The following is a 25,578-nucleotide window of genomic DNA, read 5'->3' on the forward strand; positions in this document are numbered from 1 at the left end:
GTCCCTTCATCCCTGCCAAGTTTGACTCTACACTTGATTATTATGACATCTCACGTTTATACATGTATTAGTTATGTTGTTATTAGTTATGTTGTTGTTGTTCAGTCACTAGGTCATGTCTGACTCTTTGTGACTCCATGGACTACAGCAGACCAGGCTTTCCTGTCCCTCACCATCTCCCAGAGTTTGTCCAAGTTCATGTTCATTGAGTCAGTGCTCCCATCCAACCATCTCATCCTCTGCCACTCTCTTCTCCTTTTGCCTTCAATCTTTCCCAGCATCAGGATCTTTTCCAGTGACTCATCTCTTCACATAAGGTGGCCAAAGTATTGGAGCTTCAGCATCAATCCTTCCAGTGAGTATTCAGGGTTGATTTTCCTTAGGCTTGATCCCCTTGCTGTCCTAGGGACTCTCAAGAATCTTATCCAGTACCGCAGCTTGAAAGCATCAGTTCTTCAGTGCTCAGCCTTCTTTATGGTCTAACTCTAACATCTGTACAAAAGAAAGACCATAGCTTTGACTATATGGACCTTTGTTGGCAAAGTGAAGTCTTTCCTTTTTAATATGCTATCTAGGAGAAGGCAATGGCACCCCACTCCAGTACTCTTGCCTGGAAAATCCCATGGATGGAGGAGCCTGGAAGGCTGCAGTCCATGGGGTCGCTGAGGGTCGGACACGACCAAGCGACTTCACTTTCACTTTTCACTTTCATGCATTGGAGAAGGAAATGGCACCCCACTCCAGTGTTCTTGCCTGGAGAATCCCAGGAATGGAGGAGCCTGGTGGGCTGCCGTCTATGGGGTCGCACAGAGTCGGACACGACTGAAGTGACTTAGCAGCAGCAGGTTTGTCTTAGCCTTCTTTTCAAGAAGTAAGTGTCTTCCAATTTCAAGACTGCAATTTGATGTGCATTAATTCTATTTGAATACAAGTTGAAGAGAAGAAGTGATCTTTCAATTTCTCTCTTTCTTATTTTCTCAAATATGTTAGGGAGAGAATAATCTTTACTTAGGAAAAGAGTTTGGTTACGCTGTTTTGGGTGATAGGAAAAAGTGAAAAAACAGCTAAAGGACTCCACTTAAAGACATAAATAGAAATTGGGACAATGGAATAGATAGGAGAGAAAAATAAGAGAGGAAAGGAAAGAGGAAGATACAGGAAGGTAAAGGAAGCTGAAAATGGGGAAAGAATGAGAGAGAGAATAAAATATGGCACAAAACTTGCCTCAAATACTCTTTTCATTTCCTTCATACCACTGCAGCAAAAACCATACTGATCATTCATGAAGTCTGGGGGGATGGAGAAGGTGTGCAACAGAGACAAAAAACTTGATATAGATCATTAGACATGGGTCATTAGACTCTACTGCTCAAAACTTTCCATTGACCCCCATTTTGAAGCAAATCAATTAGACCAACTAAAGGCAGCACTCAATGAAAAGCATCCAAAATTAGTCAACAGAAAATGTATCATCTTCCATCAGGATAGTGGAAGACCACATGTTTCTTTGATGACCAGGGAAAAATTGTTGCAGTTTGTCTGGGAAGTTCTAATTCATCTGCCATACTTATCATACATTTCACCTTTGGACATCCATTTATTTCAGTCTTTACAAAATTCCCTTAATGGTAAAAAATTTTCAATTCCCTGAAAAACTGTAAAAGGTACCTGAAAGAGTTCTTTGACCAAAAAGATAAAACGCTTGGGAAGATGGAATTATGAAGTTGCCTGAAAAACGGTAGAAGGTCGTGGAACAAAATGGTTAATACCTCATTCAGCAAAGTTATTGGTGAAAATGAAAACTGTCTTTTATTCTTACTTAAAAAACTGAAGGAGAGTTTTGGCCAACCCAATGTTTTCTTTTGTGTGAACTTTGATAGTTTGTATAATTCAAAAAATTTATCCATTAATGTGATCCCTACCAAATTATGCATGACATTTTCACCAAACTAGAAAAAATAACCCTAAAATATGGAACCAAAAAAAAAAAAAAAAAGAATTTCTGCTAAAGCCTGAGGAAAAAGAACAAAGCTGGAGGCATAAACCTTCTAGACTTCAGATGATATGACAAAGCTACAGTAATCAAAACAGTGAATCAGAACTTCCGAGTCAAGCTGCAACAGTTTTTGCCTGGTCATCAAGGAACATATGATCTTGTGCTCCACTGATGGAAGACAATGCACTTTCTTTTGATTCATTTTGGATGCTTTTCATTGAGTGCTGCCTTCAGTTGGTTTAATTGATTTGCTTCAATAAATCAGTTCAGAAATAAACCCACACACCTACGGTCAATTAATCTTTGACAAAGAAAGCATGAAAATACAATGGAGAAAAAAAGTTTGTTCAGCAAGTGGTGTTGGGCAAGTGTGACAGCCACATGTAAATCAATGAAGCTAGAACACGCTCTCATACCCTGAACAAAAGTACTTGAGATGGATTAAAGACTTAAATACAAGACCTAACACCATAAAACTACTAGAAGAGAACACAGGTAAAACATTCTCTGACATAAATGATACCAATGTTTTCGTAGTATGTCATCTCACAAGGCAATAGAAATAAAAGCAAAAATGAACAAATGGAACCTAATCAAACTTGTAAGCTTTTTTACAGCAAAGGAAACCATAAACAAAGAACAATCTACAGACTGGGAGAAAATATTTGCAAATGATGCAACCAAGAAGAGTTTGATTTCCAAAATATGCAAACATCTCATACAACTCAATAACAAAAAGAAGCAACCCAATCAAAAAAGAGACAGAAGATCTAAATAGACATTTCTTCAAGAAGACATACAGATGGCCAATGGGCACATGAAAGATGCTCAATATCACTAATTATTAGAGAAATGCCAAACAAAACAGCAACAAAGTAGCTGCAACATTCTCACACTAGTCAGAATGGCCATCATTAAAAAGTCTACAAATAATAAATGCTGGAGATATGGAGAAAAGGGAACCCTCCTACATTGTTGGTAGGAATATAAATTGGTACAGTCACTGTGGAAAACTGGATGGAGGTTCCTTAAAAAAACTAAAAGTAGCATGACCATATAATCCAGCAATCCCACTCTAAGGCACATATCTAGAGAAAACTGAATTAGAACGATACGTGCACTCCAGTGTTCACTGCGACACTGTTCACAATAGCCCAGACCCGGAAACAACCTAATTGTTCATCAACAGGTGAATGGATAAAGAAGACGTGGTACATATACACAGTGGAATACTACTCAGTCATAAAAATGAATGAAATAATGCTATTTGCAGCAACATAAATGCACCTAGAGATGATCATACTAAGTGACGTATGTCAAAGACATATATTATATCACTTACATGTGGAATCTAAAAAAATAATAAAAATGAACTTACTTACAAAACAGACTCAGACATAGAAAACAAACTTATGGTAACCAAAGGTGGAGGAAAGTGAAAGTAATAGTTGCTCAGTTATGTCCAGCTCTTTGTGACCCCACAGACTGTAGCCTGCTAGCTCCTCTGTCCATGGAATTCTTCAGGCAAGAATACTGGAGTGAGAAGCCATTCCCTTCTCCAGGGGATCTTCCCCACCCAGGGATAAAACCAGTGTCTCCTGCATTGCAGGCAAATTCTTTAAAGGGAAAGGGGAGGAGGGATTAAGTGGGAGTAAGAGTCGGACATGACTGAAGTGACTTAGCAGCAGCAGCATAGTATTAACAGATGCACAGTACCATATATCCAAATAGATAAACAACAAAGATTTACTATATAGCACAGGGAACTATATTCAGTATTGTGTACTAAATTATAATGGGAAAGAATATAGATAAATACATATATGCATGCATGCGGGATTTGTTGCTTCAATTGTGTTTGACTCTTTGCAACCCTATGAATTGTAGCCTACCAGGCTCCTCTGGCCATGGGGATTCTCCAGGCAAGAATACTAGAGTGAGTTGCCATGCCTACTTCCAGAGGGGATTTTCCCGACCCAGGAATCGAACCTGTGTCTCATGTCTCCTGCTTTGGTAATCGGGTTCTTTACCACTAGCGCCACCTGGGAAGCCCATAAACATGTATATGTATAAACAAATCACTTTGTTATATATGCCTGAAACTTACACAATATTATAAAACAGCTATACTTCAATTTGAAAAATTATCTTTTTTATATAAATAGTTAGAATTATAGACATAAAGTTGTTCATGGTCTCTTCTTGTTCTTTTTAATATCTGTAGTATATATATAATGTCACCTCTGTCAGTTCTGATATTGATAGTTTATGTCTTCTTTTTTCCATAACAATCTAACTAGATTATCAATTTTATTGATCATATCAAAAACAAGCTTTTGATTTCATTGATTTTCACTGTTTTTCTGTTATTTTATTGACCTCTGCTCTGGTTTTTTAAATTTCCTTTTTTCTTTTTACTTTGGTTTCAATTCACATTTTTTATGTGTCTTAAGGTGGATGCTTCAGAGAAGGCAATGGCACCCACTCCAATACTCTTGCCTGGAAAATCCCATGGAAGGAGGAGCCTGGTGGGCTGCAGTCCATGGGGTCACATAGAGTCAGACATGACTGAAGTGACTTAGCAGCAGCAGCAGCAGCAGCAAGGTGGATGCTTAGATCATTGATTGGATCTTTCTTCTTTCCTAGTACAATACAAGTTGCTCAGTGTCCACCTGTTTGGGACCCATGGACTATACAGTTCATGGAATTCTCCAGGCCAGAATAATGAAGTGGGTAGCCTTTCCCTTCCCCGGGGGATCCTCCCAACCCAGGAATCGCACCCAGGTCTCCTGCACTGCAGGTGGATTCTTTACCAGCTGAGCCACAGGGAAGACCAAGAATACTAGAGTGGGTAGCCTAACCCTTCTCCAGTGGATCTTCCCAACTTAGGGATCGAATCAGGGTTTCCTGCATTGAAGGCAGATTCTTTACCAGCTGAGCTTACCAGGGAAGCCCCAGTATGCTAAGTCGTTTCAGTCGTGTCCGACTTTGTGTGACTCCATGGACAGCAGCCCACCAGGATCCCCCGTCCCTGGGATTCTCCAGGCAAGAACAGTGGAGTGGGTTGCCATTTCCTTCTCCAATGCATGAAAGTGAAAAGTGAAAGTGAAGTTGCTCAGTCGTGTCTGACTCTTCACGACCCCATGGACTGCACCCCACCAGGTTCCTCCATCCATGGGATTTTCCAGGCAAGAGCACTGGAGTGGGGTGCTGTATATAGTTCCCCTTTGCCACTGCTTTAGCTGCATCCCACAAATTTTTATGTATTGTTTTTAATTTTCATTCATTCTGTTTAAAATACTTTCTAATTTTCCTTATGATTCTTTCTTTGACATATGGATGTTTTTGAAGCAATGTGTCATCTAATATTCTGATATGTGGAGATTTTCCAGGTATCTTTCTGTTTATTATCTTTTTAATAAAAGATAATATCTGGTATTATATTTTTAATTTAATTCAATTGTGGTTGTTGTACTTTGTGTTATTTGAATTATTTTAAATTTATTGAACTTTATTTTACAGCATAGACTATGATTTATCTTGTTCAATATTTAGGATGTATTTTTAAAAATCTAGTCTCTTTTGCCATTGAGTAGAGTGTCCTATGAACATCAATTAGGTCAAATTGGTTGATAGTTTTCTATATAATTTCTGATTTTTTTTTTTTTTGGCTGTTTATTCAATCCCTTTGTGGCTCAGCTGGTAAAGAACCTACCTGCAATGTGAGAGACCTGGGTTCTATCCCGGGGTTGGGAAGATCCCCTGGAGAAGGAAAAGGCTACCCACTTCAGTATTCTGGCCTGGAGAATTCAATGAACTGTATAGTCCATTGAGTCGCAAGGGGTCGGACACAACTGAGTGACCTTCACTTTGGGACTTTCCTGGTGGCCCAGTGGATAAGACTGTGTGTTCATAATGCAGGGGGCACAGGTTCGATCCCTGATTAGGAAACTAGATCCCACATGCCACAACTGAGAGCTGGTTCAGCCTATATAAATAAATTAAATAGCCTAAATAAATAAATAAAATATATGTTTTGGCTTCCTAGGTGGCACTAGTGGCTGGTTCAGGAGACATAAGAGACGTGGGTTTGATCCTGAGGTCAAGAAGATCCCCTGGAGAAGGAAATGGCAACCTACTCCAGTATTCTTGCCTGGAAAATCCTATGAACAGAGGAGCTTGGTGGGCTATAGTCCACAGGGTCACATAGTCGGACATGACCGAATCGACTTAATCTTATTATTATCAGAGGAGTATTGAAATCTTCAGCTATAATTCTGGATTTGTCTATTCTCCTCTTAGTTCTGTTCTCTTTTTTCATGTTATAGGAACACTAAGTGCATAAACATTTAAGATTATTTTGTCCTTTTGATGATTTCCCCTTTTATCATTATGAAATCCCTCTTTATCCGTGTTTTGCTCTGATAATGCATATTGCTCTGAAGGCTGCTTTGTCTTGTATTTATATAGCCACTTCACTTTTCTTTGATTCACATTAATGTGGTATACAATTTTCCTGATACTTTACTTTTAACTACTTATTAATACTTGAAGCTGGTTTCTTGCAGGTATCCTATCACTGGGTCTTGCTTTTTTTTAACCAGTTGGCCAATTTCTGCTGTTATCATGTATTATGGACTTCCTCCACTCTGGCTGTTGGGAGTATGTTGGGACTATGCCTAGTCCTCTGTGAACTCCAGAAATTGTTCCACCCTCTCCTTTCTAGTGGTTTTCCCTCCAACTTTGGGTAATTGCTTCACACACGGATACTGATCAGTACTCAGCTGAAGAGTCAAGGGGCACCTTCTACAATCTCCTTTCTGGTGCTCAGCTCTCTGGATTCTAGCCAACTTAGCCTCCTCAAACTCTCAACTCCAGGGGACCTGCCAGGCTCTGTTTGAGTTCCCTCTTACTGTGCTGCAGCCTGGAAATTTTGTCCTTTTAAAAAATAAGCTAGGGCAATCATAAAAATTCCTTCATTTTTTCACTCTTCTCAGGGAATATTATTCTCTTGCACTGCCTGTTCACTGTGTCTGAAAACCATTGTTTCATATATTTTTCAGCTTTTTCAAAGTTGTTTAAAGCAGGAGGGTAAATCCACACATGGAAGATTTGCCAGATTTAGCAAAACACAAGGCAAAAAAACAAAACAAAACAAAAAAGGCAAAAAAATCCAAAAACCTATAAGGAAAGACTCTTTTAAATCTGAATATCAGACCAACAGCAAATACTTTTTATTATAATCCATACTTACAGTATAATTATATCTGAAATTCAAATTTAATGGGGCTTCTTAGATTTTATCTGGTGACCTTAATCCCTATTAATTCATCATGTCTGAAGCAGAAGTCCCCAGAGACTCTTTTAGGTACAGGAGCTGTATTCTTGTTGTAAATCCACTCACTGCAGTATGAAATATTCACTAAGCTCCTACACTGCACTCATCAGAATGAGATGATGTAGGGAGGGATCTCCTTGAGGAGATACCAAATTGACAGCAAAGACCAAATAAGCATATATAAGATGAATAAATTCTGTTAACCTATAATTCTAAGCATGAATGCCACAGGAATTCAGAAGAGTTGAAGACCAAGATGAACTAAAGTAGCCAGAAAATCCAGGAGACACGGTTAACAAGAAAAAGTGAAGGGTGAAAAAGCTATAATCAGACAGGGGAGGAACAATGGAGCTCAGTCTGCCTAAGGAAGTAAGACACAGATGCGGGGTAGGGTCAGCATCATTGTGGACAGGGAATACAGTAACCTGCACAAAAGATGCTGTGGAAGAGTCATTATAAACAAGTGAGCTGGTCTCAGGGCCTCTAAGAAGAGCTATCAACTGGCTCATTGCACAAGGGGAACTGGGTGGGAGCATGGGTGAGGACTGAAATCTATACTGCTTCAATTTCCAAGATACCAGCCTCTGTGCTGGGGCTCATCCAGTCAGAGGAAGGGAAGACTTTTCTAATTTTCAGGTTGTTATGGAACATCTGAGGCTCTGGGTGGCAGCTTTGGTGCCTTCCTTCTGAGCAGTCACAGTATAATTACTTCTGGCCAGCTGACCCAGATTGTTCAGTGTGAGTACCCCTTGTGGGGAGAAGTAGGTGGAGATGTTGGAAGCACATCATTGCAAATCAACTGTACACCAGTTAAAGAATAAAAGAATGAAAGAAGAAGAATGGCCTTAAATCCAGTGCTGTGAATTCAAAGGCCTCTTGGGGCAGAAAGATAATGTGCTTGTGGAGAAGCTATCTAACAGATAGCTTTTTTCTCTGGAAAGTTTTTCAGAAGAAGCTGCAAGTCTAGATTTTTAAGAAAAAATCTCCTGAATTTTAATTGTAGGCATAGTTTAAAAATATAAACCTGCCTCCCCACATGCAAAGGTACACCCCACAATACACAGTGCAGTCTTAACACTGTTCTAACCAAATAACACTCATCTGCAGGTGTGAATGCTACTAATGTGCTGTATTTCCTGGCCCTAGTCATTCTACACATTGGTACATTATCTATTGGAGGTCCCCCAGAAAGGAAGAGAACGGAAAGAGGGAAGAAGAGGAGAACCAAGGCAAAAACTACCCAATGTGGCAACATGGATGAATGGATTTGGGAAGACATGAACTGAAATATCTACTTTCTCTCCCCTCTCATTCATCAGCTTGTTCTTAAAAGAATGAAGTGGGGATTCCCTGGTGGTCCAGTGGTTAAGAATCTGCCTGCCAGTACAGGGGAGAGAGGCTTGATCCCCGGTCTGGAAAGATTCCACATGCTAGACAGCAACTAAGCCAGTACCCCACAGCTACTGAGCTCACCCTGCAACTACTGAAGCCCGGGTGCCTAGAGCTTGGGCTCCAAAACAAAAGAAGCCACTGCAGTGAGAAGCCTTCACACAGCAAGGAAGCACAGCCCCTGCTCCCTTCAACAAGAGAAAGCCCAAGTGCAGCAATGAAGATCCACCACCACAGAAAAAAAAAAAAGAATGAAGCAACAGATGCAGACTTAACTGGTTGGAGCAATAGTTTTGTATTTAGTTTCACCACCAAAATTTCAGACTAGTATTCCTCTATGGAGACCTAGAGATTATGAGTTGTGATGACGAATCTTTACAGTAAAAAACCTGTATCACATCTTCACCAGCTTGAAATTTCTTGCAACAAGAAAAAAATCCCTAAAGCAAATGACCACCTGTGACAAATATCAGATTTGTGAAAAGACTGTCAGCAGTAGGGTATAGCATTTTTTTTCTTCCACGTGTAGAAATGACCAATTGTGTGGTCTAAAAAAGAACTAAACTAAATGATATTAAACTAGGGACTTCCCTCCCAGGTGGTGGTAGGGGTAAAGAATCTGCTGATAATGCAAGAGACTCAAGAGACACAGGTGCATGTTCGATCCCTGGGTCAGGAAGATCCCCTGGAGGAGGGCATGGCAATCCACTCCATTATTCTTGCCTGGAAAATTCCCTGGACAGAGCAGCCTGGTGGGCTACAGTCCGTCAAGTTGCAAAGAGTCGGACATGACTGGGTGACTAAGCACAAAGGCACTCAAACTAAACTAGATGCCTCCGTGGAAGGTGAACCTATATCTGTAGCTCTTCTGGGAATGAAAATAATGAACTCAGTCTTAAAAATGAAGGATTGCTATCTTCTTTCTCTTAAGAAATACTTGACTTTTCAAATCATTGCCGCTGAGCTGCAGTAAATGTATATCTTATCTGTTTGGCTACTGCCTGCATTGATCTATCTGTGTGAACCACGGAGTTCCTTTCTAGTTTTATGCTATATTAGAGCAATGGTTGGGAGGGGGGGTCTAATGCACTATTAAAAACACAATTTTTAAGGAAAAAGTGCAATTTTAAGGACAGCCAATCCTCTTACCTGAATCTTGCTAGTTAGTCACATTGTAAAGATTTTCTCTTCCTTCGCCAAATGGAAGGCTACAGCATGAAAGAAGCACCAGAGGGCGCTAGTCTCACAGGGAAACCAGCTGACAGACCCGCTAAAGATGGAGGCGCCCTCTGAATTTATCTGTAAGTGTTCTTTCATATTTAAATGAGACAAGTATTCTCTAGGCTTTTGTCATTTGTGAGTGAATAATGACCTTGTTCCTGAGACATCACAAGCTTTACAGAATTAATATGCTAGACCTACCAACTTCCTCTATGGCAAGTGTTTTTTCAGTCACTGAGTTGTGACTCTTTGGTGATGCCATGGACTGTAGCCCTCCAGGCTCCTCTGTCCAAGGGATTTCCCAGACAAGAAGACTGGAGTGGGTTGCCATTTCCGTCTCCAGGGGATCTTCTTGACCCAGAGATCAAACCTGCAAGTCCTGCATGTGGGATTCTTTGCCACTGAGCCATCTGGGAAGCTCCCATGGCAAGCGGCAACTGTATTGGGTAGTATTTTACACAAGGTTAGATATGGGGGCAGGAGGCGGCAGGAGGCGGGACGACAGATGGTGATGTGAACTTAGGTCAAAGAACTGTGGAGATTTATTCTTGTTTTTGCTTAATCTGCTTACCTGAATGGTGACATTGTCAGGTTCATACCTAAGTGACATCTGAGCCAGGAATTTGGTCAGTTTTAGATAAAATCTTTGTTTGCACTTAACGGAAGTTTTTCAAGTTTACACAGAATGCTGCTGCCAAGAGATCAGGAATCTCTTACCTCCTTCCTAATGTTCACCATGTCACCCCACCCCATCCCCAGAAAAATATATTATCTAATTAAAGATGATATACTTGCTATGCAAATGCACCTTCAAGACAAATTCTTTGGCTGTCCCTTCCAGAAAAGGTGTTACTTTCAAGTTCTCTCTTTATGGAAATTCCAGCATCACTACTGCTTATTTGTTGATTCATTGATTTTTCCAGAGAACTTGCCCTAATAATCCAATTCATTTGTCATATAAAGGCAAGGCCTCTGCATCCACTTCCTCATTTGCCACAAGGGGCAGAAAAATTCACAAGGAAATTTGGGTAGTAGTCATCTTTATCAAGGGTTGCTGTGACATAAAAGATTAATTACTAAAGATAACATTCATTCTCCAAGTACTAAGGCACATGGTGATGTATCCAAGGAGCCAGCTGGCTAGTTAAACTCCCTTTTAGATGGCGTTCAGCCTGTAGATTTTCTCAGGGCAGAGAAACTTGTCATGTTTGGCCATATCGGAAGCAGCCAGTTAACCAGATGTAACATGGAACTTTGACATGATTACACAGTGGCAACTTGTACTGTAAGTGTGAGGTCCTATCACCCGCATGCTGCGATACTGCCCCATTCTAAACAAGATGTCTGGCTTAATGGGGATATCCTCTAAAAATACTTAAACTAAAACAGGCTGACATCATAGGGGAAGGCTGTGTTCCTTGTATTTGTATTTCTAATTCCCCATGCCGTACCCGAAGAAAGCCACTGGGTGTTGCTTAATAATGATAACAATGGATTACATACAGTGGTTGGCAAAGGGAGAACAAATGATTAGATCATCCAGGCAACTCATCTCTCCAGCCAAGCAGAGTCCCCAGATAGGGAATCTAACACTTTTTTTAAGGCAGAGGGCCAAGTTGCAAAAACCACACTGACTTCGTTGTGCTGTCTTCTCTGGCAACAGACAGAGCGCCAAATCTGTTTTAGTTGGCTGCACTCATGCCCTACTTAAGTCCTTAAATGGGAGCTTCCAGCTCAGTACTGCTCTTTTCTTTAGAGATAACCAATGTTGAAAGGTAATTAACTCTTGTAAATGATGCCTGCACAAAACTCAAGGTCAGGTTACCACAGAGAACACCTTGACAGGACAAGACCAACAAGGGGGAAAGTCCTAGAGAGCCCTCCCATCTGGACAGGCTGTGGACTGTATTGTGTAAACTCTGGCTCAGAAAGGGCTATTGTTCCAGGCTTATTTATTCACCTGATTGGATTTAATCAATAGCCCAGCTGAAATGCTTGATTTCTCACTCCCTAGGCTTTGGTCTTTTTATGAACTAGGGAGTCTACCTTGTTTCCAAGTATATTTTCTTCTTAGAGCCAAATATATATATGGCTAATTCAGAGTCTCAAAGTGTATTTTATAATTTCTGGAGGTGACAGGCTGGGACTATCCAGACTGGCTGTCAGATTCCCACTCCACTTTGGGCTTTGTTGTGAAGAACACAGTAGTCTCAGTCAAGAAACGTTTTACACCTCAGAGTCACCCATGCTTTTAGACTCATGGTGGGACCCAGGATGGTGAGTCAGGGTGCTCGATCTCTCTGGCTGTCTCTTTCTTTGGGAAGGTGAGTGGTAAGGACCATGTGATCCTGGAACTCTCAGTGGTCTCCTCCCCTGTCTGTGGGGCTTCCCTGGTGGCTCAGACGGTAAAGCGTCTGTCTACAATGTGGGAGACCTGGATTCGAGCCCTGGGTTGGGAAGATCCCCTGGAGAAGGAAATGGCAATCCACTCCAGTACTCTTGCCTGGAAAATCCCATGGACAGAGGAGCCTGGTAGGCTACAGTCTATGGGGTCACAAACAGTCGGGTCTGTAGAAGATGTTATTCAACAAAGCCAACAGGTGTCTCTGGATCTAGTTGTATCTAAAGCCCTAGACCATTGGACTTCCCAGTTAACCTGGGAAATGACTACCCCCTTTTCTCCCTTAAGCAACTTGGAATTGAATTGCTATTAGAAGCAACATGATTGATGGAAAAAACTATCAAGATAGTACCACATTATGGACTAGATACAAGGACAGAAAGCCCCAGAAAGAGAATAGGAGACTGACAGTAGATTGTTTATAAAGAAGCTGTATTCAGACTTACAATGAGTATGACTTACTTCACAGTGAACTTGCTGAATTGGTTGAAGTTTTGCAGGGTTACATCTGTTATCCTTTAACATTTCATGGAGGACTGAGGAAGTGCCAGCATACTGGGAAAAGAGCCAACATAAAATGGTTGTGTAATAAAAGGGAAAAGGTTTAGTTTGTAAAATTAAAGACCTATAGGTTCAACTTTTATAGCAAGAGAAAAAATTGCCACAGTGAATAATGTGACTAGAACAAGATATTGACTTTAGTGAACTGTATTTCCCTCAGGCCAATCTAGTATTTTAATCTATTGACAAATGACAGGTAAATTATATCTGTATGTTAGCACTGGGACCAGTGGTACGCAGCCAAGCTGAAGAAGCCATGACAAGACTGGGTCGCAAGGTGGGAGTAAGCGGGGGTGTAGACCACAGCTAGGGACACACTTTGTTCCAGGGTCTAAAGCCAAGGGGATTAAGATAATCTAAGATGTTGTGCCTTTTTCTGTTTCTTAAAAAAATTGAATTTCCAACCAAAGTCCTATGAAGACTGTTCGGTTCCTCTGAGAGCCTTTCTTTGCCCATCATTCAGAGAGCAGTCATTAGATGATGGCTTTGTGCAGTACTTATTTATTAATTCTTCATTCGTTCACTCACCACTTATTAAATGAGGTGTAAAGAAAATAAAAATGATGAACAGTTGGTTAAGTTTTTTCCCAATGAGAAATATGTGTCTGAGAACATTTTGATTATGATCTAATCATTACTGACTTTTATATTAAAAATTATCAAAAGAATAACAACAATTGAGATTTAACTACTTCCTTAAGTACTTTTAAGATTTGGTGTAAACTAGGACAAGAATTCAAAAAAAAATCCACCTCTTTTTTAAATTTTATTTTTAATTGAAATTTAATTGCTTTATAATATTGTGTTGATTTCTGCCATACAGCAACATAAATTACCCATAGGTATACATATGTCCTCTCCCTCTTGAACCTCCCTCCTACCTCCCACCCCATCCCCACCCCTCTAAGTTGTTAGCTCTACTTTGAGTTCCCTGAGTCATACAGCAAATTCCCATTGGCTTTTTAAATTATGACTTGGCTTCATTTTGACTTCTTAAAGTTTAGAGTGTCATTCCAGTCTGGTCTATAGATCCTAGATTTCTGACTTTTTAACTTACTGCTTTATAGCTTCTATATATTGCAAGCCAGTGCCCTGCTCTTACCAACTAGAAGTGCTGCCTTATCTGCAACTTTGTTTTTGTCATGGTCAGAAGTAAAACCAATATGAAGCAAAACATATGGAGAAAAGATTATTTCAGTCTTTCCACTGTTTGCCTCTATTTTTACTTCCCTTGTAAATTAGTAAAATGTTATTCTTGAAAAGATGTTTCTACATCACTCCCACTTACTGTGACTTTCCATTATGGTATATGTTCGTAAAATAGCTCATTAAATAAGCTTCATTTAAAAATCTGACAAGCTTCTATATCTTAAATGAACTTTCACTTTTCACCTAAGAACTTAAGGTAAAACATCCAATTTGAATATATTTTTAGCAGTTACTATGTAATTTCCTTATGCCTGTATACCAATGTCTCTACAAGATGAGTCAGTGGGTGGTTTATTTATTCATCTATTAATTCAGTAAATTACTGAGAAGCAACATTGAACAATGAGTTGTAATAGGTTAAATCCAGATGAGACACCAACTTGTATAAAACTCATCAAGAGAGTCAGAGGGTTCAAGGAATCTATGCAATGTCAAACAGCAGGTAAGTGGCCAGGTTGAGACTTTAACCCAGCTCTGTTTGATGCCAGTTCCTCTACACTTGCAGATTCAAAAGTCATCTTCAGAGACTGGGGAGTAGAATTTGTGAATGACAGTTCCAAGACATAGAAGCAGAGAAGTACAAGGACCTAGATTCATCTGTAATACCTAGTTCCTGGCTGCATCACTTCAAAAGAAAACTATGGATTAAGGTATTATTAAAGCAAAGAATTGCATTCAATGGCTTTTCAAATCATCTCTCGCCACCTTAAGTTCATTATCCATTACAAGGCTTCCACTTCTCCCTAAACATTCCAATTTCAAGAGTTAAGCTGAACAGTGAGGAGTTCTATCACATTTTGATTAAAAAAAAAGTCTTTTACAGTGATGGGTGCCTATTTCCCCAAACACCAAAAGCAAACTTCAAATACCATTCCCACTGACACCTCTTTCAAAGACAAATAGCAGCAACAAAACCCAATAAAATTTGGCTCTAGCAGGCTTGACGTTTAAGCCAGATCTGTGCTTGGTTTCCCAGGCCAAAGAGGGATGCAGTTAGCTAGGTTTCAACACTTCACGGCACTGAAGGACAATGGAACAAAGAGCTTCAAAATAAAAATCATGCATTTGATAGAAAATAGCTCCAACTGCTGCTTGGCTTACTAACTAGACATTCTGTCTGTTTCGCACATGCTCTGAACAAACACAGGAAGCACCACCAGGTGTGAATGGAGAGACGTTTTCCCCTGTAGGGCCAAAAAGAGTGACATCTGAAGGTGTTAGGATCACTGTGATTTTGGACACCATCAAGAGTTGGGGCTTATAGGCGTTCTCGTTTTTATAGCTTCACAGGGAACCCTTTTCTTTCCCAGGAATCCTCTCCAGAGGGAGAGGCTGTAGAGAATTTTCCTGAATGTGATGAATGTCAGCACATTCCCTGCTAGACCACACATTCCATTCTTATCAAATGAAACTGACCTCTTTGCCCCAGCTTGTTCTCCTTGTTCATCACTGTGATTAATTTAAAGTTCTCAGTGATGCAGGTTTCTAGATGAATTGCACAGGTCATTTCAGATGGCAAATGTGTACTTCCATCGTCTCCTTACCCTACGGAGGTCATGCACAGGCTTACAAGAATAAGGATTTTAAAAATAGTTGGCTTACATTCAGATCCGTATCCTACAAAATGCTCTGCCCAGACTGGCCCCTCTCCTTTCAGTTGGCAGAGATCCACCTCTTCCTACTCATTTTCTGTTTAATACCAAGTGACTCAAGTGGGAGTCATGACCAAAACGAAACGTTTACCACATACTTCAAGTTTGTTTTTTTTTTTAATGAAAGCATTTTTTTTTGGCCAATAGAAGCAAATAGGATTCATGAGAGTCCTTGAGTTGACATTCAATAAGCCCCTGAGCCACGCTTAGCCACTAAAGACTTCCAAGTTCATTGGAACTGATACATGCTGCTGAGCTTCTGGTGAACAAAATTATTGTTCCATTCGCCATCACTGTCAAAGGGAACAAAGTATACAAAATAAAATCTGATCAGAAATCACCCTTTGCATGTACATTTCTGCATCAGAATGATTCAGCAATGATTGAATTTGGATTTCTGTACCCTTAAACTTCGTCAGAGCTTTTAAGGGGTCCAGGTTATGGAGAATGGGTTAATTCATGTTTCTATTTTCTCCCTTTTTAAGATTTGGTCTTCTTACTGAGGTACTTTAGGATTAGAAATAAAAAGGAAAAAAATTGTTCTTATGAACATCTAGGTAGTCCAAATATCCACATGGAGAGCAAATGCTGATGAAGGCTGGGACTAAGGCAGTGCAAAAGGATTAGAGAGGGGAAAAGCCACATTTCAAAGACATTTCTGAGAGGAAATGACAAGATTGGTTGTGGATGAGGACTAAGAAGTCAACAGAGTTTTCTAGTCTGGGAAACTAGGTTTATGGTGGCAGTTCCCTCTCTCTGCCCATTTCTCTCTCTCTCTCTGTTTGTGTCCTTTCTGTCTACCTATTTTCTTCATGATGCTTCATCTCTGTGTCTCTCATTCTCTTGTTTGGTCAGCTTCTGTCTACATTCAAGCTCCAGTTCCCTTTCTCTGCGGATCAACTTCTTCACCATCTACATTTGCTCTGCCGCCTGGTTGCTTCATATAACAAGTGCCTTTGACTTTCCATAACCCTCATTAAATCCCACAAAATTCTTTCATTTTCCATCCCAGCTCCTTATAAAGTTTGTTCTGTGTTTCTTTATTCAAATTTCCACTAAGCTCTAATCAGACAAGCTCTTCTTTCTATGATGGTTCAGAGAGTATTTTGTCCTGGTTGCTTATCAGAGTCAGCTAAAGTGCTTTTAAAAATCACCTGTGGGTGGGCCCATCCTGGACCTACTGACTCAGAATATTTGGGGCTGGAAAGCACAGCATGTGTATTTGTTTAAAATCCTAGTGGTGATACTGATACCTATATATGCTTGAGACTGCTGCCATAGGTTATAGCTCATGGCGAAGACCTTAGATCAGTTTAGTTCAGTTCAGTCACTCAGTTGTGTCCAACTCTTTGCAACCCCATGGACTGCAGCATGCCAGGCTTCCCTGTCCATCACAAACTCCCAGAGCTTACTCAAATTTACATCTATTGAGTCGATGAGGCGATCCAACCATCTCATCCTTTGTTGCTCCCTTCTCCTCCCTCCTTCAATCTTTCCCAGCAAAAGGCTCTTTTCCAATGAGTCAGTTCTTCCCATCAGGTGACCAAAGTATTGGAGTTTCAGCTTCAAAATCACTCCTTCCAATGAATATTCAGGACTGATTTCCTTTAGGATCGATTGGTTGGATCTCCTTGCAGTCCGAGAGATTATCAAGAGTCTTCTCCAACACCACAGTTGAAAAGCATCAATTCTTCGGTGCACAGCTTTTGTTATAGTCCAACTCTCACATTCATACATGACCACTGGAAAAACCATAGCTTTGACTAGATGCACCTTTGTTGGCAAAGTAATCTCTGCTTTTTAATATGCTGTCTATGTTGGTCATAGCTTTTCTTCCAAGAATCAAGCATCTTTAATTTCATGGCTGCGGTCACCATTGGCAGCGATTTGGGAGCCCCCCAAAATAAAGTCTGTCACTGTTTCCATTGTTTCCCCATCTATTTGCCATGAAGTGATGGGACTGGATGCCATGACCTTAGTTCTCTGAATGTTGAGTTTTAAGCCAACTTCTTCACTCTCCTCTTTCACTTTCATCAAGAGGCTCTTTGGTTCTTCTTTGCTTTCTGCCATAAGGGTGGTGTCATCTGCATATCTGAAGTTATTGATATTTCTCCTGGCAATCTTGATTCCAGCTTGTGCTTCATCCATCCCAGCATTTTGCATGATGTACTCTGCATATAAGTTAAATAAGCAAGGTGACAATATACTGCCTTGATGTACTCCTTTCCCTATTTGGAACCAGTCTGTTGTTCCATGTCCAGTTCTAACTGTTGCTTCTTGACCTGCATACAGATTTTTCAGGAGGCAGGTCAGGTGGTCTAGTATTCCCATCTCTTTCAGAATTTTCCATAGTTTGTTATGATCCACACAGTCAAAGGCTTTGGTGTAGTCAATAAAGCAGAAGTAGATGTTTTTCTGGAACTCTCTTGCTTTTTCAGTGATCCAACGGATGTTGGCAATTTGATCTCTGGTTCCTCTGCCTTTTCTAAATCCAGCTTGAACATCTGGAATTTCACGGTTCACATACTGTTGAAGCCTGGCTTGGAGAATCTTGAGCACTACTTTGCTAACATGTGAGATGAGTGCAATGGTGCGGTGGTTTGAACATTCTTTGGCATTGCCTTTCTTTGGGATTGGAATGAAAACTAACTTTTTCCAGTCCTGTGGCCACTGCTGAGTTTTCCAAATTTGCTGGCGTATTGAGTGCAACACTTTCACAGCATCATCTTTCAGGATTTGAAATAGCTCAACTGGAATTCCATCACCTCCATTAGCTTTGTTCATAGTGATGCTTCCTAAGACCCACTTGACTTTGCATTCCAGGATGTCTGGCTCTAGGTGAGTGATCACATCATCATGGTTATCTGGGTCATGAAGATCTTTTTTGTACAGTTCTTTGTGTATTCTTGCCACCTCTTCTTAATATCTTCTGCTTCTGTGAGGTCCATACCATTTCTGTTCTTTATTGTGCCCATCTTTGCATGAAATATTCCCTTGGTACCTCTAATTTTCTTGAAGAGATTTCTAGTCTTTCCCATTCTATTGTTTTCCTCTATTTCTTTGCAGTGATCACTGAGGAAGGCTTTCTTGTCTCTCCTTGCTATTCTTTAGAACTCTGCATTCAAATGGGTGTATCTTTCCTTTTCTCCTTTGCCTTTAGCTTCTCTTCTTTTCTTAGCTATTTGTAAGGCCTCCTCAGACAACCATTTTACCTTTTTGCATTTCTTTTTCTTGGGGATGGTCTTGATCACTGCCTCCTGTACAATGTCATGAACCTCCATCCATAGTTCTTCAGGCACTCTATCAGATCTAATCCCTTGAATCTGTTTGTCACTTCCACTGCATAATCGTAAGTGATTTGATTTAGGGCATACCTGAATGAATGGTCTAGTGGTTTTCCCTACTTTCTTCAATTTCAGTCTGAATTTGGCAATGAGTTTATGATCTGAGCCACACTAAGCTCTTAGTCTTGTTTTTGCTGACTGTATAGAGCTTCTCCATCTTTGGCTGCAAAGAATATAATCAATCTGATTTTGGTATTGACCATCTGGTGATGTCCATGTGTAGAGTCTTCTCTTGTGTTGTTGGAAGAGAGTGTTTGCTATGACCAGTGCGTTCTCTTGGCAAAACTGTTAGCCTTTGCTTCATTTTGTACTCCAAGGCCAAATTTGCGTGTTACTCCAGGTGTCTGTTGACTTCCTTCTTTTTCATTCCAGTCCCCTATAATGAAAAGTACATCTTTTGGGGGATGTTCGTTCTAGAAGGTCTTGTAGGTCTTCATAGAATCATTCAACTTCAGCTTCTTCAGCATCACTGTACGGGGCATAGACTTGGATTACTGTGATATTGAATGGTTTGCCTTGGAAACCAACAGAGATCATACTGTTGTTTTTGAGATTGCATCCACATACTGCATTTTGGACTCTTTTGTTGACTATGAGGGTTAGTCTATTTCTTTTAAGGGATTCTTGCCCACAGTAGTGGATATAATGGTCATCTGAGTTAAATTCACCCATTCCAGTCCATTTTAGTTCACTGATTCCTAAAATGTCGATATTCACTCTTGTTGCCATCTCCTGTTTGACCATTTCCAGTTTGCCTTGATTCATGGACCTAACTTTCCAGATTCCTATGCAATATTGCTCTTTACAGCATCAGACTTTACTTCTATCACCAGTCACATCCACAACTAGGTGTTGTTTTTGCTTTGGCTCTATCTCTTCATTTTTCTGGAGTTATTTCTCCACTCTTCTCCAGTAGCATATTGGGCACGTACTGACCTGGGGAGTTCATCTTTCAGTGTCCTATCTTTTTGCCTTTTCATACTGTTCATGGGGTTCTCAAGGAAAGAATACTGAAGTAGCTTGCCATTCCCTTCTCCAGCTGACCATATTTTGTCAGACCTCCCACCATGACCTGTCCATCTTGGGTGGCCCTACATAGCATAGCTCATAGGTTCATTGAGTTAGACAAGGCTGTGGTTCATGTGATCAGTTTGATTAGTTTTTTGTGATTGTGGTTTTCATTCTGTCTGCCCTCTTATGGAGAAGGATAAGAGGCTTATGGAAGCTTCCTGATGGGAGAAACTGACTGAGGGGGAAATTGGGTCTTGTTCTGATGGTGGGGCCATACTCAGTAAATCTTTAATCTAATTTTCTGTTGATGGCAGGTCTGTGTTCCCTCCCTGTTGTTTGACCTGAGGCTAAACTATGGTGGAGGTAATGAAGATAATGGCGACCTCCTTCAAAAGGTCCAGTGCATGCACTGCCCACTGAGTGCCCCCGACCCTGCAGCAGGCCACCACAGACCCACGCCTCCACTGGCGACTCCTGGATACTCACGGGCAAGTCTGGGTCAGTCTTTTATGGGGTCACTGTCCTTTCTCCTGGGTCCTGGTGTGCAGTGTTTTGTTTGTGCCCTCCAACAGTCTGTTTTCACAGTCCTGTGTAAATTCTGGAGGCCCTATTGTGGGGTTAACGGCGACCTTCTCCAAGAGGGTTTATGCTATACCCAGGTCTGCTGCATCCAGAGCCCCTGCCCCTGTGGCAGGCCACTGCTGACACACACCTCTGCAGGAGACAGTCAAACACTCAAAGGCCACATCTGGCTCAGTCTCTGTGGGTTCTCCTGGTGCACACAAGGTTTTGTTTGAGCCTTCCGAGCGTCTCTGACAGGTATGGGGTTTGATTCTAAATGCAATTTCGCCCCTCCTACTGTCTTTTTGGGGCTTTTCCTTTGCCCTTGGACGTGGGGTATCTATTTTTGGTGGGATCCAACATTCTCCTATTGATAGTTGTTCAGCCATGAGTTGTAATTTTGGAGTTCTCATAGGAGAAGATGAGTGCATGTCCTTCTACTACACCATCTTGGATATCCGTGGGTCAAGTGCTCATAATTATTCCAGTTTCAACTGGGGAGGGGAAAGATAGAGAGGAGCAGGGTGCACAAAACATGACCACCCAGGAGCTCTGAGTAGAGGGATCCTCTTAGAACTGGCTGTGGTCATTTAGGCACCATGATATATATTTGCTACAGTAGTCTTGAGAGGGGTAATATTTTAAAGCATACACTTATAGGGCCTTCTCATGGGTTCCACGGTAGAATACAGAGGAGGCTGTCTCTAGTCTTGATGGGAGGAGTAAGGGAGAAGCTTCCTGGCAAGGTGACACCTGAGCTGAGCCCTGGGGGAGCATTAGTGGTTAGTCTGGTGAAAACAATGAAAAAAGGGGCTGCAGGCAGATGAGAACAGCATATTCAAAGCACAGAAGGAGGTTTGGGGAACAAGATAGCAAGATGAGTTCACACTTTGGGCATCTTCTGCCACCCTTTCCCAAATTCATATCAGAAAACTCTTCAGTTTCTTTATTCTTAAAGTGATTTAAGTCTCCAACAGAACTTGTAAGGATAGTGAGAGATGAGGCTGGAGAGGTATGCAGAGGCTATCATGAAGCTTCATAACTTCAGTTAACTAAAATAGTAGTTACCATAGTAGAAGAGTAGTTACTATTTATTAAGCAACTACATACCAGACACTTGATGCACGGTATTTCATTTAACACTCACGGAATCCAGAAAGTCAGTATTATTATACTCATGTTACACACAAAGCAACAGAGACTCATGTAGCTTAAATTTACTTGTCACAGTAAGAAAGCTATGAAACAGCAGGGCTGGATTTTGAATCTACTCATTCAAGTTTTCAGCCTTAACACTTTTTTCTTTAAAAAAAGCAGGAGGGTGGGGGAATGCTATATTTGGAAATGAAAAAAAAGGAAACAAACATTTATGTGGCTTAAGATATGGCCTGTTGGGATTATTTCAGCACTCAACGTGGTTTAAAGTATTCATGATCATATCTTTACAGGTAAATGTTATAAATATTTTATATCTTCTATTTTTGTTCTTTTCAAACATTTTAGAGAAAAAAAAAAAGTATTTTCATGAAGCAGAACTTGGTGTTAATGCCCAGAAGGTAAAGTAAATGAAAAGGGAGTGTCTCAGGGTGCTCGGAGGTGGGAGGTTGATGAAGTGTCAGCATCCTTCGTTCTCTCCTCTCAGCCATTTCCCCCAAACTCAGGGACTCTATGGCTCTCGTCTACAGCCCCAAATAATATTTAGAATCCTAAACATTTGTCTACATACCGTTCAAGCAAATGGATCCAGGAAATAGAGAAATGCCATGTGTATCTTTGCCAAGGTGGAAGTCTGTGGCCGTGCAGGAGGGCCCTGGTCACCCAGTGGACCCACTCCTGTGTTGTCATAGGTGCTCCTGTGACCTAGAGGAGGGCAGAACCAATCACAGACCTGGTTTAATGCCTACCACCAGGATAGCCACCTCCTTAGTGAGGTCCTGACTTTTGTTCTCAGGGTCATGGAAGGAAACAGTGAGATTATACCTTATTTTGAGACTTATTTATTTACTTTTGGCAGTCTTTGTTGCTGCGTGAACTTTTCTCTAGATATGGTGAGCTGAAGCTGCTCTCTAGTTGCAGTGCATAGAGGTGGCATGTAGGATCTTCCAGGACCAGGGAGTGAACCTGTGTCTCCTGCATGGGTGGGCAGATTCTTTACTGATGAGCCACCAGGGAAGCCCAGTTATACTTTACTTTAGATGGGAAATTGCCATAACTCTTTTTGGAAAAGTTCCCAATTAGACACAGCAAATGATAAAATCACCGAGGAACAATGCACCGTGGCTGGTGCTCTTTGTTTCAGGATTCTTCCCAAGGGCGGGGGCAGAAAGCATCATGAAGTAATTCACACCTGTCCAAACATAAATTGTTTTATTGCCAGCACAAGCCAGACTTAAATCTCTGCTCCTCTTGGGAGGTACGGGGAGGGAGGGGGGAGGTTTCAGCACAGCACACTGTGATGACCAGTGGCCTGCTTTGCTGGGATGGAAGAGGCTCTGAGAAAGTGGGATTTTTAGTAGTGAAATGAAGGGAGTCCTAGGAAAACCAAAACAAATTGAATCACCTTACCACAGCTCAACCTATCACAAAACTTCGGGGTGTTAACTGGCTCCAGTTATGGCCAGATCCTTTGGAGTTCCAGAGGCACAAATCAGAGCCTCAGCCTTACTGAACATCAAAAAGGTTTTTAAACTGAAGAAAGTAGGGAAAACCACTAGACCATTCAGGTATGACCTAAATCAAATCGACAAAAAGATTCAAGGGATTAGATCTGATAGAGTGCCTGAAGAACTATGGACGGAGGTTTAAGACATTGTACAGGAGGCAGTGATCAAGACCATTCCCAAGAAAAAGAAATGCAAAAAGGTAAAATGGTTGTTTGAGGAGGCCTTACAAATAGCTAAGAAAAGAAGAGAAGCTAAAGGCAAAGGAGAAAAGGAAACATATACCCATTTGAATGCATAGTTCTAAAGAATAGCAAGGAGAGACAAGAAAGCTTTCCTCAGTGATCAATGCAAAGAAATAGAGGAAAACTATAGATTGGGATAGACTAGAGATCTCTTCAAGAAACTTAGAGGTGTGAGGGGAACATTTCATGCAAAGATGGGCACAATAAAGGACAGAAATGGTATGGACCTCACAGAAGCAGAAGATATTAAGAAGAGGTGGCAAGAATACACAAAGAACTGTACAAAAAAGATCTTCATGACCCAGATAACCATGATGATGTGATCACTCACCTAGAGCCAGACATCCTGGAATGCAAAGTCAAGTGGGCCTTAGGAAGCATCACTATGAACAAAGCTAGTGGAGGGGATGGAATTCCAGTTGAGCTATTTCAAATCCTGAAAGATGATGCTGTGAAAGTGTTGCACTCAATACGCCAGCAAATTTGGAAAACTCAGCAGTGGCCACAGGACTGGAAAAAGTTAGTTTTCATTCCAATCCCAAAGAAAGGCAATGCCAAAGAATGTTCAAACCACCGCACCATTGCACTCATCTCACATGCTAGCAAAGTGATTCTCAAGCCAGGCTTCAGCAGTACGTGAACTGTGAAATCCCAGATGTTCAAGCTGGATTTAGAAAAGGCAAAGGAACCAGGGATCAAATTGCCAACATCTGTTGGATCATCAAAAAAGCAAGAGAGTTTCAGAAAAACATCTACTTCTGCTTTATTGACTACACCAAAGCCTTTGACTGTGTGGACCACAATAAACTGTGGAAAATCTGAAAGAGATGGGAATATCAGACCACCTGACCTACCTCTTGAGAAACCTATATGCAGGTCAAGAAGCAACAGTTAGAACTGGACATGGAACAACAGACTGGTTCCAAATAGGAAAAGGAGTACATCTAGGCTATATATGGTAACCCTGCTTATTTAACTTCCATGCAGAGTACATCCTGAGAAATGCTGGGCTGGAAGAAGCACAAGCTGGAATCAAAATTGCCGGGAGAAATGTCAATAACCTCAGATATGCAGATGACACCACCCTTATGGCAGAAAGTGAAGAGGAACTAAAAAGCCTCTTGATGAAAGTGAAAGAGGAGAGTGAAGAAGTTGGCTTAAAGCTCAACATTCAGAAAAGTAATATCATGGCATCTGGTCCCATCACTTAATGGCAGATAGATGGGGAAACAGTGGAAACAGTGGCTGACTTTATTTTTCTGGGCTCCAAAATCACCGCAGATGGTGATTGCAGCCATGGAATTAAAAGAGGCTTACTCCTTGGAAGGAAAGTTATGACCAACCTAGATAGCATATTGAAAAGCAGAGACATTACTTTGCCAACAAAGGTCCATTTAGTCAAAGCTATGATTTTTCCAGTGGTCATGTATGGATGTGAGAGTTGGACTATGAAGAAAGCTGAGTACAGAAGAATTGATGCTTTTGAGCTCTGGTGTTGGAGAAGACTCTTGAGAGTCCCTTGGACTGCAAGGAGATCCAACCAGTCCATCCTAAAGGAGATCAGTCCTGGATGTTCAATGGAAGGACTGATGCTGAAGCTGAAACTCCAGTACTTTGGCCACCTCATGCAAAGAGTTGACTCATTGAAAAAAACTCTGATGCTGGGAGGGATTGGGGGCAGGAGGAGAAGGGGACGACAGAGGATGAGATGGCTAGATGGCATCTCCAACTCAATGGACATGAGTTTGTGTGAACTCCGGGAGTTGGTGATGGACAGGGAGGCCTGGCGTCCTATGATTTATGGGGTGGGAAAGAGTCGGACATGGCTGAGTGACTGAACTGAACTGAAAATCACTGCAGATGGTGACTGCAGCCATGAAATTAAAGGCACTTGATTCTTGGAAGAAAAGCTATGACCAACCTAGACAGCATATTAAAAAGCAGAGATATTACTTTGTCAACAAATGTTCATCTAGTCAAGGCTATGGTT

The 25,578-nt window shown here is 41.1% G+C and overlaps 1 protein-coding gene across 1 annotated transcript in view; it reads right to left on the reverse strand.

Moving 5' to 3' along the window:
- Nucleotides 1-22,500, reverse strand: part of STAT4 (signal transducer and activator of transcription 4) — a 136,455-nt gene extending 113,955 nt beyond the window's left edge. The window contains exons 1-2 of the mRNA XM_025277672.3: nt 22,410-22,500; nt 12,808-12,900 (exon numbers count right to left, since the gene is read on the reverse strand). The gene's annotated coding sequence lies outside the window, so the exon portion shown is untranslated. The remainder of the gene's footprint in view (nt 1-12,807; nt 12,901-22,409) is intronic.
- Nucleotides 22,501-25,578: the final 3,078 nt, after the last annotated feature.

Source organism: Bubalus bubalis, chromosome 2 (assembly GCF_019923935.1).
Source record: "Bubalus bubalis isolate 160015118507 breed Murrah chromosome 2, NDDB_SH_1, whole genome shotgun sequence".
NCBI lineage: Eukaryota > Metazoa > Chordata > Mammalia > Artiodactyla > Bovidae > Bubalus > Bubalus bubalis.